We start from the raw sequence: 14,312 nt of genomic DNA, 5'->3' as shown, positions 1-14,312 counted from the left end.
GGAAAGCAGAATGAAATAGCAGAGTGACAAAGACACCACTGGAAGAGCATGGAGACAAAATGTAAGAAGTTGAGCAGTAAGAAGTCTTTTAAAAATACACACTCCAAGAAAGGGGAGTGCAGGCAACCTCAGAGAGGAGGCATGCTTAGAAGCTGGGATTCTGTCTTTTAAGGATTTTCAAGAATGGGATGAAGGTAAAGCGTCAGGGGATGTAGGCTTGTCACACAGTCTCCTGATGTCTATCTCTGGTGAGAGGCAATATGTTATTATCCATAATCAGTTCTCCAGATAGTTCTGTAGGATAAACTTCCTGTTGCTGTCTAAGATAGTGGCTACCCTCAAGCACTGGAAACATACTAGTCAAGACTGCTTGCCTTGCCTTGATAGGTTGCTGGCTGATTACCAAAGACTATGTTAGGAATCTAACTTCCCAACTGTCTGCTTTTTAAAACGGAATCTTAGCCTTTAGATAAGTCTTTCCTGTTGTTACTATGCTATTCATATCTCGGCATTTTTAGGAAAATTAGTCATGATGCTTGTCCCATGTCTCTGCTTTTTCTCACCTGCATTAGCTAGAGCATGTCTCAAGGTCAGCCCAGATTTAGAGCATGCGGAATGAACTCACACTGCAAAGGGCATTCACTCTTTCAGTCCTTTCTGGCTCTCTGGCTGTATCTAATTAACTCCCTGAGTTCTTGGTGGGCCCCACCTTCTTTTCATCCTGCGCTTATCTTTCTGCCTAACAGTATGATCAGGAATTTAACTTTTTTCTTATTTACTTAGCTCTAATTATCAGAAAAATAAGCTTTTCATAAAGTGGCATTTTAATCGATCATTTATGGATTTCAGTTATATATTGACTCCCATATATTTCCATTGCCTACTTTTTATTTTAGACTTGGCTTTTCCTAACATTTTTAAAGCTTTATATTTTTATGGTTGTTTCTAAGGTAGGTGTAGAATTAAGGTATTTGGGAAAGAAGTTATGGAAACACACAGCTGTAAGTTTCCTTCCCCAAATCAAGAATTTATATAATTACATTATTTATTTAAAAAATTTAATTGAGTAAATCTGAAGCTCTAATTTGCTTTACTGAGCAATTCATGAATTGGCAGCATTTTACCTAGCAAGTAGGGAGATGCTCCCAGGAGTCCCCGACAAAAGGGGAGGTTTTTCTAAGAAGGAGGGTGGGATAAGAAGTTACTAGCAAAAGAAAAGAAGGAATTGTTTCAGCCACCTTCCCTTTGGGGGAAGGATTGTGGGGGTGGGGGGGGTTTATCATGCAGATTAATTACCTGACCTTTTTGAGGAATAGAGAGGGTTCAGGTGACAGATTATTTCATTGATGTTAACCAGAAAATTCCTGACTAACTACATTTCTTGAGGAGTTTGAAACTGCAGTTAGGATACATATTAAGCCCTAGTTTGGTGACTCGGCCTAGCAAAAGTAACTCCATTTTGGGTCTGTGGGGTTCTTCTTTAACAGCGTATACATATATAACAATTACACATGAATGTTTCTGTACACGTATCTTTGTTTAAAAAAGAATTTGAGTATACTTCAACTTACATATTAATGAAATAAAAACTTGTTCTGATATGGTAGTGGGTGTTATTGAAAAAGTGCAAATTAATACATCTAATAACTATGATGCAGTCATTCTAATTGTGCTTCACATGGTTAAAATGAGGTGGGACTGGCCAAGCCACCTATCTTCTACATTTTGAGTGAGATGGAGGCAAAGAGCACAGCAAACATCCTTAAAAATCTGTGTATGATTTTGGCCATTTTATAATGTGCATTTTATAAAGTACATTTTATAATGTGCAGTGCCCTCCCCTCCCCAAACACCTTTTCACCTACTGCAGATACCAATACCACTAATCTTCAGGAGAGTTTTGTAGATAGTCATTACTTTATCAGTGAAGTCCTTTTAAAGAGCTTAAATACTTAAGTGATTTCCCTTGGAGCCCTAATGGTGAATTATGTGGTGCTCTAATTGTGCTATTAGTTTATCTAAGCTAAATTGCAATCTACTTAATTTGAGAGTTTTATTACACCTTGGGCTCAAAAGGTGAAACACATTAAAAGCATATTGGTTCTTTTAACAGGAGGTTAAACCTTTTCAGATGCTGTGTTTGATGGAAATAACCCTCTCACATTTTACTTTGAATGTTTTTGTGAGATGTTTATTTTGACACAGAAATATAACTTAGAAAACTTGTAGGATACGTCTTCCATATTTATGAGTGTGTCACCATTTAATTAATTAATGCAGTTAAAGTTATAGTTCTTTTACTAAAACTATTCCAACCTCATGATATATCTAGTTCATATATGAATTTACTATGGGAGTACACCACTTGTATTGTGGTGCACTTAAAACTTAAAAACACAGGTCTGTGCATTCAGAGGGAAATAACTGTGAACAGACACAGGAAAGTGGGTTTTTAAGACAGTGAATCTATTCTGTGTGATACTTTAATGGTACATACATGCCATTATAAATTTGTCAAAATTCATTTACAACACCAAGAGTGAACCCTAAGGTGAACTATGGACTTTAGGTGGTAATGATGTGTTGATGTGGGTTCAGTGTGCTTAACAAATGTACCTCTGGTGCACTTCGTTGATAGTGGGGGAAGTTGCTGGTATAGTGGTATCAGGAGGTATATGGGAAATCTCTGCTCAGTTTTTCAGTGAGCCTAATAATACTCTAAAAAAATATTTTTTAAAAAGAGAGAGAAAAAAAAGGTCTCTGTAAAGTTAGAAAGGAATTGGGATGATTTGCCATCCAGTCTTGATATTAAATTGTTTGAATACTGTGAAACTAGAAATTGATTGACTCAATACTTGTAAAAAGTGCTTTAGCTGTATTTTTTAAACTAAATTTCCATCTTGGAATTATCTTTTAAGTGACAGTTTAATTGGCAGATAAAACATTTATCAACATATTCAATTTTTACTTCAACAGTAACAGCTGCATTTCTTAATATATCTAAAACAGGTTTCTTAACCTCAGCGCTATTGACATTTTGGACCAGATAATTCCTTTGTGTGCAGACTGTTTTGTGAATTATGGGATGTTCAGCACACCTTTGGTATCTACCCATTACATGCCAACAGTGCCATCCAAGTTGTGAAAATCAAAAATATCTCCAGACATTGCCGACTGTCACCAGAGGGAAAATCATGCTCTGTTGAGAACTATTGTTTGTAAGGTAAATGTACATAACTATGTTGTTCAAAATAGTGATGTGAATATATGTGTGCATGTGTTTAACCTGTCAGTTCTCTGTGTCAGGATTTTAGAAGACAAGGGTACAGAGGCAAAAAGAACATTCTTTAACTTTGTTCATAATTTACAGTGTGAATATTGAATTCTGTGCTCTTACCTCCCTTCCCCATGTGCTGACTTGACAAAGAATGGATGCAGATTTGCACCCTTTTGCTCAAGAAACAGGCAAGAGTGAGAAACCCCTTTCATAGCTGCTGCTTTCTGTACTGGAGGCAGATTCAGACTGGTTGTGCCACAGGCCTCCCCTGAGCTTCACACCAGAAGGCTTTAGAATCAACATTTGGCTGAAGTGTCTTCACAGGACTCATGCAGCTGTCCTGTGAAGGAACTGTTGCGCACGCCCAGGTGCATGAATGTGTGACTTGCCAGAGTGTCTGTTTGCCTTCACATAGACAAAGGCACAATGCGAATGTGAACAGTATACTGTTAAATTATCACTTTTTTAGCCAACCGAGTGAACTTGAAATTTTTCCATATATAAGATAGATGGTCTAGTGCACCTTTTCTTAAAAAATTGAATGATGGAAATGATTCTCCGACATTTGCTGAAATCGTAATTCTAAGTTAAGCTTATAGTGGATTTTAATAATGCAAAGGAATTTTATAAATAAATCACAGTATGATTCTTATTGCATTCCTGAGAATTGCATTATATATTTTAGAGTTTTTCCATTTTTATCCAATCGTCTTACCCTTTCCTCTCCCCCAACTTTCCTTTTTCATTTTGGTCATATTTGCTGCTACTATGCATCTATAAAACTAGTAATCTATCAGTATGAATTGAAATTTAGAGCTGACATGAATAAAGGTAGCATGATATTTTAAAGTAATTTTCAAGAGAAAAATGCAAACCTGTTTCCATTTTGCTACTATTAATATATATTTAATGAATCACCTTGACATGTGCCACTCTGTCTTTAGTGAGCAATACTATTTTCACTCCCATAAATATATATATCCAATCAATTGGATATAAATGAATTATTTCCTTCCACTACAAACACATGCAACTGGGCAATCATATTATCTTCTCCATGTCAACTGCCTTCCAAAATAGTTTTAGTGAGTGTAGGAATGGCAATTTGAAGTCTTTACTAGGACAAAAAATGTTCAGAAAGCTAACCTTTGACTAGGTGGCAATTCTGAATACATTTTAGAATTTAAAGTATTCTGTATAAACAACTATGTGATCCAATTGGAAAACAAAAATAGTAGAGGTAATGTATCGTCAGATAATTCTCTGCATAATTATGTTTTTAATGTGTATTTATCACAGTGCTGGCATACTAAATAGTGATTTTTGAGCATTTTTTAAAGATTTCTATGGCAAAGAGAGCACTCTTTCCTTTTTAATTTTTTTTTCTCCATCTTTTCAGTTGAGGACAGATGCAATGAGGTCTGTGTGCTTAAATGAATACTTCTACTCTTGACTAAATTAGTCTGGCATAAACACAACACTGCTAGCTTTCAGTACAATTGAAAATAAGTGCTGTGGTTCAGAGGTTTTCTTTTCATAGTTCTGTTAAATCAGGCTTAAAGTTCAGTTTGTATTCTAACAGTAGCATTTAAGACGGCGTAGTTAAGAATCTCTTAACGTTTCCATTTACAACTTCTTTCTCCTTTTAACATTTTCTTTAATGATTTTAGAATGTTTCATGGTAACAGCTTATCAGCAGTTACAGCCAATGACCTAAATATGCAATTAAAATTGTAGTATCCAAACTAGGTGATAAACTAGCCCTCGCGATGAGGCTTTGGTAGTACTATTTCTTTTCTTCAATACCTTTTCTTATTACTAATTGTAAAATAGAAAAGCACACTACCACAGTTGACCTGTTTAGAGAAATCACCTTAGGTTCTTTCCAGATTTAAAAGTGAAGTTGTTTGAACATTCTTTTGCTTCGTTACTAATACTTATTGACCTTTGCCATTCCATTTCAACTAAAATCATTCATTTATTTGCAGTTTGTAGGTGGAGAAAAATAGTATGGTGATGTCTGTGTTTTTGTGCATTAAGTAACCATATGGAAAACTGCCATCCGAGAAAGCATCTTGTTAGAGGAAACTTGGTCTTTTGGCTGCTGTGTGCTTGTGTGCCAGAGAGGACTGAACACCCCAAAGCCCATCCTTGGAGGATCATAGGCTCCTATAATGAAAATCACATTAGTTCAACTTACTTTAAAGTGGAGATGATTTCCTCTGATCAGAGACAAGGCCATGATGGCTGTCAGATCACAACATGGGTTTCCTGATTTTCGATACAAGTAGACTGTGTTGCTTCAGGTCTTTCTGTCCATTTCATGCTACTCTTAGCTTTCTTCCCTCTGACTCCCAAGGTACCATAGAATAGACTCTCAACGAATTTAAAGGCTTCTGCTTTACTAATGGTAGAGAAAAACCTAGATTATAATGTGTGTGTGCATGTGTGCATATGAATTAGGTTAATTACAGATATGTAACATCTGCTTATTCAAAATTAAGTAGCTACATCATTTTTTTTACTTTACCTTTTTTGGGTTTCATTTTCTTCACGTGTAAAATATAACTATGGTGATTGCTCTGCAAGAGTATAATACACTAAATTCAAAGCATTGATCATTTCTTCCACTAACCATTCCCCGCCACACTGACTTCCTCCTTCTCAAGCCCCAAACTTCTTGAGGTCACCGTTATTCCCTGCTTTTCTATTTCCTGAATCCAATGCACAGTAGGCACAGTAGGTTCTCCATTCTCTGTGAGCACAGCTGTTATTCTGGCACCATAATTTGTATTTTCAGGTCAAAATTGTTCTGTTGAAAGCTAATAGTCTTTGATGTCCCTAGTCTTTGTCTAGATCATTATTCTACCTGTAGCATAATTGCTTTTATTCTGAAAAGAACCAGTCTCCTTTGCTTTCTATGGCTATAGCCCTTCTCTTTCCAGTCCTCTATCTTTTTCTTACCCATGTCTTCATATAGCTCCAGAATGTCTCTCTCCACAGACATGAGCTATTATCTCTTCTTATATAATCCTGTTATTACAAACACAATTAAATTACTCTTTTTTTGTGTGAATTCCAACTAAGAAGGTATTCATAACATATATAGCAGAGCATGGTTTTACCATATCTCCATGTCTGTGCTCAGTCTTCATGGAGGAAATGGGAATAGGCTTTTAAACTACCTCTTGCTGGTTAAACATTGAGTCTGCTTGATATTGATTTTCTCTTCCCTCTATCTTCAATTTTAATAACTGCTCTTCTTCCTCAGACTAAGCCATAGACTATTTATGCTACAAATAACGGGGGATAATTTAATCTCATCCCATCTATATGTGGGAAAACTGAGATTCAGAGAGCCTACATAATTTGTCATGAATCTATTCAGAGGGTGTAGAAATCAGGTTTGTTTGGGTGCTGTTTTGTCACTAGAATTTCTAACTTTGCACTCTTTCTACCTCTGCATCCTTGATTTGTATTCAGTGTAACTAGGTTGTTACCACTGGCATCTATGTTTGAGGCCTGACTTTCTTCTTTTTAAACTTCAGAGGGATTGGGGGCCTATATCAGGGCTCTGCCCCCAAGGTTGGGCACTCAGCACTAGGTAACAGACTACCTCTTGCCTGCTTACTGCCAATACACAGACTCTGCCTCCGTGATTGACTCTCTGCCTGGTAATTCTGTGTGGGTTCTATGAGGTCTTCTCGGCTTCCACCCAGTATCACCTGTCATATTTCTCATACCATGCTTTTCATTGACTTCCTGCATTTTCTCCACTTCCTGCCCAAGAGAATTATTATGTATGTCTGGTCTCTATTTTTGATTTTGCTTCTTGTTCTGACTTATGGAGAAATTGAAGGGGGCCAAGCCTTTCCTGGAAATATTTTATAAAGTCATTCTAAGGTTACTTGTAGATGTGTACTCTAATATAGGGTGGGGAACATGTTCTTCATAACCTTGCAGCTTTCTTTCCGTTCATATGAGACTGCAAAAATAAAAGGTGTGTATGTATTTTTATGTTGAAGTATCACATAAGTGATACCAAAAAAAAAAACACCCCAAGACCATGATGCCATTGGAAAGATTCCTTTAGAGGCATTGTGGTATAATGGGATGGGTTTGGGCCTAGGAATCAAGCTCAGCTCATTTGGAGCCCAGTTTCTCCAGATACTACATATGTGACCTTGGGAAAATTACATGTTAAATAAGTGCCAGAGTCAGAATTCAAAGGCAGATTTACCAAGCCCGAAAAAAATCTGTTTTTCACACACCATCATGTAAAACCTTTTCTACTTGAGAAAGAATGTTCATTTAACATGACCGAAGACATGAGAGTTCGTGGTTGTCTGCTTTTCAAGGAAAGGGCAAACGAGCTCATATTACCTGAAGGTGCATGACTGAAGGCTAATTATTGGTCAATTTATTTAACATCTCTGAGCTGCCTTAGTTGTAACATTGAGATAAAGTAAGTTGTATGTTTAAAATAAGATCATGTGTGTAAGAGACATGTTTTAGAAATGGCTCTAAAAGAACTATCATTCTACTTTCCATAAGAAATTGAGTAAGGTACAGTTTTCTATAAGCAATGATTACGTCTTAGTCTGTTTATGCTGCTATAACAAAATACCATAGACAGGGTAGTTTATAAATAGCAGAAATCTATTTCTCACAGTTCCGGAGGCTGGAAGGCTGAGATCACGATGCTAAACTAACATTGTGGGATGAGGGCCCTCTTCTGGTTCACAGATTTCTCATTCTATCCTCACAAGGCAGAAGGGACAAGGGAACTCTGCATGATTTCTTTTACAAAACCACTAACCCCATTCATGAGAGCGCCATCTGCGTCACCAAATCATTTCCCAAAGGTCCCACCTCCTAATGGGTTACCTTGTGTTAGTATTCCAGTACATCAATTTGGGGTGGATGCAAACATTCAGACCATAGCAGATTATTATTAATATATATCTTCAGAGTGTACTGTTGAGATAGTAAATTTTTTGGTCATCAATGTTGAATATATCAGTATTGAGATATGAATGGTACTTTACAACAGTTTGCTCCTGAAAACTAACACACATATACGCAAAAATATCAGCTTACATATTATGGCTACATAGAAGTAATGGAACTTAGGGCTTTTTCCTTCATAGAAAACCCAAGTTATAACCTAGGAAAAGAGATTTGTTGGTGAAAAATAATACTAAAATATGCAGAAACTGCCATTCAATGGTGTGCTATTTTATGCAGTTTACTTCAACAAAACACCTAAGAATAGTGTTTTCCTTTCTAAAAAGAGGTGTGACATAAGCATCTCTATTTCTGGCCAGGGAACTGAGTGTCTTTGTGCCATTTTAAAGTTTTATTTTTAAAGGGTTATGGCAAAATGTATAATACCCATGCTGAGGCAAAAGTTACCAAGTTATAGTCACATCAGATTCAATTAAGGCCATTTGTTCAATTAAGGCCGTAGATTCATATACTATGCAATTTGGCTATTGTGTCAAAGTCAAGGAAGTGAAAGTCATGGGTATGGGGTGGGAGGGGATTGGAGGATGGTCAAAATGATTATTCTAGATCTGAGGCAGTATCCCCAGCTACTAAGGACTTCAGATAAGTTAGAGGAGAATCTGTCCTTCAGCAATATTATTTCATTTAATCAGCCAGAATCCTAAACTATCTCTTGAGACTCCTTGAAGGAGTCTCAGGTTATTAATATGTTAACCAAATTGGTGGTAGAGTAGAAAGCCTCTTGGTGATCAAATCAAGCAGCACCACTTGACAATCTTTATTGAATCATAGTAGTCCTTCTGAAAAATCCCTGAAGGAGAAAGGACTTTAAAATTTTGCACATGGAACACTTATTTAATAATGTGGTGCCCTTCAAATTTCAATACCTTATTCACAGAATTCCAGTTGCCCTGGCCAGGGGTGGGGTGGAGGTAAGGTGGAGTAATTCATGGAAATTGGTGTAGGACTGTCAGAACCATAATTACACTCAGGTCTACCAATCTCAGGGAAAAAAAGAAAAATCCTCTGTGCAAGAATGTTAGTCCATCCTCAAAGAACACCAACGTGTCCCTTATGTATGCTTTCACTGTTCATCAGGGGATGGCAAATAGTTTCATTCAACCTGTTGCCTCATAAGGATTGAAAGGCAATGGCTTCCTGGAGTGCCACCTTGACAAGTACTTTCTGATGATCCATGTTATTGGAAAATGGCAGGATTGATCAGAGAGACCTGCCTTGGATGGGGAGTGAGAGCATGCTTGCCAGTATTTGCCATTTCTGGATTAGAAATAAAATGTCTAGGAGAGTGCTTGGTGAGTAATAAGTATTTAAGAAATGTTGTCTTTCTTCCATTTATCATTAACCACCTCTCCTAGGTGTAGCCAGAAGAACCTTCTCACAGTGGGCTTCTGGCCTCCACTTAGCAATGTCCAACCAGAAAGTCCCAGGAAGCAGTGCTGAAAATTGAGGCAGAAGCTGGGGGCAGGTGGTGCTTTGTAAACCACCTTATTGGTTCCAAGAAGTCTTGTTGAAATTTTGTAGATTTATATTTACCTTTAATCAAACACATGAGGGTATTCATAAGAGGTGGCATATTTTTGGAATATGAAAAATAACTTGAAGTTGTATTTAAAGTTATATTTATTACCATGTCACAGCATGCCTAAGCTATTCAGGACAGACATCCTGTATAAATAATAATATATTTTATTCTTCTATTGCCATCCCTTATTTTTTTCTACTTAAAGTTAAAAGTCATTTAGATGTGAAAGTGTAACTACCAAATCAGCCAGAATTTTTTCTTTTTAATCATTGTGTACTCAAAAGCCTATTTTCTCTCTGAGTAGCTATGGAAGAATAGGCTCCTAAGAGACCAGATTAATCAAATTTAAAAGCAAATGCAAATTTAAAGCAACCACAGAGCCCTGCTGTACAGCAATTAACATTTCAAGGTAAAAGAAATGTGATGATAGTAAATACCAGTTCTATGCAGAATTGGAAACATGTTCTGTTTCATGGCGCATTTGGGCAGAGAATGGAAATTTGAAAGGAATGCCATTATTAACACACTAGCTTTGACATTTCAAGATATAAACTTGAGTACAACTTCTACTAAAAAAAATCCAGATTTTCCTACCTCCTAGTCTAGACAAGAGTTTCTCAATCTTGGCACCACCTATGTTTTAGACTGGATTCTCTCTTCAGAGCTGTCCTGTGCATTGTGAGATGTAGCGGCATCCTTGCCTCCATACCCAGTAGGTGCCAGTAGGAACTTGCTTCCTCCTACTGGTGGCCATTGTGACAACCAAAAATGTCTCCAGATACCAATGACTGTTTTGGGAATTAAGAGAAATGGGTCACTACTCATTGGCTCTAAGACCCACTAATTGTGTAACTTTTTATTGTTACCTATTCTCTGTAGATCAAATTTAAACTTAAGTAGGTAAGGGCTTAGAATGTTTCTATCAGTTCTATCACTTTCTTAAAGGAAAGAAACAATATTCCAGAGACAGAAAGTCCTTGAGGATAGTCTGTGGGGGTGAAGCAGTAAGGATTGTGAAGAAATGGGTCAAGACTGCTGCAACTAAAGCAATGCAATCTGGAGTCATGCATATTCTTTACAAAGGTCACCCACGAGTCTGAATTTTTATAGTTGGTTTTACCATGGACATCTGTTTGAGGAATTGGATGATGTGGAAGGTGGGGATGGAAGCAATGACAAGTTTCTAGGGGCATTCAAGAAGTAAATAATTATTTTCTATACCATGCTTATAATTTTTAAAAAAACCTATTTTCAGGCAAAGCAAGTATTATTATTTGTATCTTTCTAATTAGGATCTCCGTGGTTTTGAGTTAAGGGAGTCCTCCGAAAACCCACCTAGCCATTGCCTTGGTTCAAGCTTCTTTTCTTTTCTTTGGCTCAAAGAATGAAAGTCAAGCGTTTGCCTTGTGAAGCTAGAAGCTCATTGTTAATTTGCAGTGTCCACAGATTTGCTGGCATGGTACTTCTGGGTCTGCTGACAAGGACAGGAAGCTACATGTTGGTGAAGTGCCTACGCATAGGCAGCACTATTGGCAGGATAATGGAGATTCTAATTTTGTCATCCTGAGTTAGGGAAAGCATCACATACATTAAAGCTTTCTAAAGATGTTTCATTTGTCAGGCTCAAAACAAAATATCAAGGTAGACCAGCAGATTTTTCCTTTGTAGCTGTGATTTGCTATGTCTCTCAACTCTTGTCCTTTCCTAAGTCATCAGTTGCCCATTGTCCCTTGGGCTATACGCTCCAGAATGACTGTAACATGCACATTTGGTGTGACTATGACTACACTCTGGCTGGCCAGTGGGCACTGCTGCTTTTTGCAGCAGACACAGCTTTCCTCCCTGGTGAGAAATCACTTTCACTGGAAGTTATCCTTAATCACCAGTCAAATGAGCCTCTTCTGAAATCTGGCTTCTCTGTAACCTGATGCTGCCACCTTACTGTACTGGCATCAAACAGAGTCACGTATTGGTGCAAGTTCATTTGTTGAAACCTGTTAAATAGGATGATCTTGTGCTCTGTGGCATGCAGATTACCCTGGTAAATTTAGTAATACATGGGAGTTAGCCCAGGGATAGTCCAATCCTGCTCTTTTTCTTGTTACAGAGCTAGGGAACAGGTAATTTATTGTATACTTATTCACCCTGAATAGGTCAGAACCATGAAATTTGAGAATCCTTCATCTGAGGCTATCAAGTCATTGTGGAGATTAAATCTACATTGTGCTTTGATCTCCCAGACGGCCCTTGCCATCAGTGAAACGTCGGACCTGTTGGTATTGTTAATGTGAGGGGCATGTCTGGGTAACCATCAGCTGAATGCAGTGAAAGTAGTTTTATTGAAGGACCAACGGAGAACTTAACCCTCCTCATTTTTTTTCCTTGAACCCATTTTCTTACTTTTGACGGAATGAGGACATTTTTAGAAAATACAGCAAGTGCTGTGTTGGTTTTAAACAAGTGTTTCACTCTTAAACCTAAATTTAGTTCATCTGAGAGGTTATGCCAAGAAGAATTAACAGATTACCCCCAAAAAAGGAAGGAAAGTAATTCTACAAGATTTAAAGCACTCTGTTTTTCTATCTTGTGCTGAATTACTATTTTTGTAGTAATCTTTTGAAATATTTCCATTTCATTTTTGAACAGAGGATAGTACTTCCCCCACCATGGATGAACACGAGTTGTATTAATTCATGATATTGCTCAGACAAAGTTCTCATAATAGAATATGCTTTCTTTCCCTTTTAGACAGATAATTTAGGCGGGTTAAAGAAGAAATATAGATTAAACATTGAGCTTCTTAAATAATTCAAGATTATAAGATGTTACTAAAGCTTAGAAGTTAGGTATTAGAAATGGAATTCATATTCTGCAGTTGTCATATGCCAATATAAGCTTGATCACAAGTTTTTATGTTTATAAAATACAAAATCACCATTTTACATATATGTGTGTGTATATATATATATATATATATATATATATATATATATATACTATATTAATGCTTAGGGAAGTATAGCTAAAGTGTCTGTAGGTCATTCTGCAAATACCTACTATATATATTCTGATACATGTTTTAAAGCAGGACTACAATTTGTTCTCATAATAAGATTAAATGGAGGTGTATATATGCGTCTTACAGAACATATGAATTTAGTGACTTTCAAAACCCACACTTTTTACTGCTCTAGATAATTAGGTTTACTTTCTGAAAACAAAACCATGTACTATTTTACTGGGAAATTGTGCATCTTATTCTTAGAATAATTTTGGAGGCTTTTTTTTTTTTTAAATCTTCAAATGACTCCACTTTGTCAGGTATTTCAATTACTAAGGAACAGCACGGCAGTGGTGAGTCAATGTGAGGCTGAAACAGAGAGCTAATGAAATACATTCCGAAATTAAAAAACAAGGTTAATGGTGATGTTTGAATGAAACCTTTTCAAATCTACTGTCAAAACACAACTTCTTTTCCCCTCTTGTTTGAGTCGCATGGCAACCTTGCTACCTTCTACACTGACTTCCTTTCTGGGGTGTGTTTTCTGAATGCCTTTCATTTAATAGGCATATTTTAGAAATCTAATTTCGCTGTCTGATTCAGATCAGCGATGCTGTGGAAACGTAACCATTTTAGACTGTCTGGATGCTGTTTTCCTCAAGTCATTAACATTATTATTGACGGTGACATGAGGAAGTTACCTCCCTTCCTTCAGAGCATCTTATTTGTGAAAGACCACAGCCCCTTAACCTTTATAAAGGATGTGGTTTCACCAAGTTAACTTTTTATGTGAAGGTAACTGTTTTCCATTATAATTTCAGTTTATGTCTGTCTGCATTGCTTCCTGCAAAATTTACAAGGTTTTTTCGTGGCAGTAAAGCATAGCTGGGTTAGGAGTAGGTGTTCTCAAGAGTCCTTGGCCCATTAGAACTGGACCCCATATTCCTCATTTTGGAGATGAGAGAACTGAAATTCAGGTTGTTCTGATAAGTAGCATCAATGTAACAGTCCTCTTGCGAATATCCTGACACCTCGAGTGTGTTTTTCCTCTTCCACATCTGTCCTGTTGCATCCCTCTTATCTTTGTTACAACCACATTTTGAGACTATGAAAACCAGGATATTTTTATCAGCCCTTTTGTTCTGGATCATTTCTTCCTTGTTTACGTTGAATTGCAGCAAAGATCTCAGCCTTCCGTTTTGTGCCATGATTTATTTGGGCTGAACTCTTAACATGAACAACGCAGTTCTTTATAAGACTAGCATGTTTGCTTTTGTAGAAATGAAACCTGGGTATAAATTTGAAATGATACAGAGTTAAATCAAGAAAATACTAAAAATAAACAAATTACACCAACCTCTCAAACCCATGGCTAATATTTTGGCAAGCATATTATCGATTGTTAAATCTGTGCAAAGATTTATTTATTCATATACTTATAAATTTTTGCCCTCATTGATTTATACCATATAAATATATAATAT

General features: G+C 36.8%; 1 protein-coding gene and 1 pseudogene across 9 annotated transcripts in view; both read left to right on the top strand.

Moving 5' to 3' along the window:
* Positions 1-14,312, top strand: part of PCDH7 (protocadherin 7) — a 404,329-nt gene that overhangs the window by 112,107 nt on the left and 277,910 nt on the right. The gene's annotated exons all lie outside the window — the stretch shown is intronic.
* LOC140849644 (protein yippee-like 3) overlaps positions 1-14,312 on the top strand; it is a 43,443-nt pseudogene extending 29,131 nt beyond the window's left edge.

Source organism: Manis javanica, chromosome 5, assembly GCF_040802235.1.
Source record: "Manis javanica isolate MJ-LG chromosome 5, MJ_LKY, whole genome shotgun sequence".
In the NCBI taxonomy this organism is placed as follows: domain Eukaryota; kingdom Metazoa; phylum Chordata; class Mammalia; order Pholidota; family Manidae; genus Manis; species Manis javanica.
This window is presented reverse-complemented; position numbering and strand designations above follow the sequence as displayed.